Source organism: Arachis hypogaea, chromosome 15, assembly GCF_003086295.3.
Source record: "Arachis hypogaea cultivar Tifrunner chromosome 15, arahy.Tifrunner.gnm2.J5K5, whole genome shotgun sequence".
NCBI classification, from domain to species: domain Eukaryota; kingdom Viridiplantae; phylum Streptophyta; class Magnoliopsida; order Fabales; family Fabaceae; genus Arachis; species Arachis hypogaea.
This window is the reverse complement of record NC_092050.1, coordinates 114,013,829-114,014,588: the sequence shown is the minus strand read 5'-3', so window position 1 is coordinate 114,014,588 and position 760 is coordinate 114,013,829. Positions and strand designations below refer to the sequence as shown.

The 760-nt window shown below is 42.0% G+C and overlaps 1 non-coding gene across 1 annotated transcript; it reads right to left on the bottom strand.

Moving 5' to 3' along the window:
• Nucleotides 1–327: 327 nt before the first annotated feature.
• On the bottom strand, nucleotides 328–431 carry LOC112752890 (small nucleolar RNA R71). Its single transcript, XR_003177299.1, has one exon. It is a non-coding gene; the product is annotated as a small nucleolar RNA R71 (small nucleolar RNA).
• Between the last annotated feature and the right edge of the window lie 329 nt (nucleotides 432–760).

The window sequence follows — 760 nt, the reverse complement described above, 5'->3', positions numbered from 1 at the left end:
CATGGAAGAAGCATCTCCATTCCTGCCATTGGAGCAAACAACTTTGAGCTGAAACCTCAATTAGTTTCTCTGATGCAGCAGAACTGCAAGTTTCATGGACTTCCATCTGAAGATCCTTTTCAGTTCTTAACTGAATTCTTGCAGATATGTGATACTGTTAAGACTAATGGAGTAGATCCTGAAGTCTACAGGCTCATGCTTTTCCCTTTTGCTGTAAGAGACAGAGCTAGATTATGGTTGGATTCTCAACCTAAAGACAGCCTGAACTCTTGGGATAAGCTGGTAACGGCTTTCTTAGCCAAGTACTTTCCTCCTCAAAAGCTGAGCAAGCTTAGAGCTGATGTTCAAACCTTCAGACAGAAAGAAGGTGAATCCCTCTATGAAGCTTGGGAAAGATACAAACAGTTGACCAAAAAGTGTCCTTCTGACATGCTCTCAGAATGGACCATCCTGGATATATTCTATGATGGTCTGTCTGAGTTATCTAAGATGTCATTGGATACCTCTGCAGGTGGATCCATTCACCTAAAGAAAACGCCTGCAGAAGCTCAAGAACTCATTGACATGGTTGCTAATAACCAGTTCATGTACACTTCTGAAAGGAATCCTGTAAGCAATGGGACGCCTATGAAGAAGGGAGTTCTTGAAGTTGATACTCTGAATGCCATATTGGCTCAGAACAAAATATTGACTCAGCAAGTCAATATGATTTCTCAGAGTCTGCATGGAATGCAAGCTGCATCCAACAGTACTCAAGAGG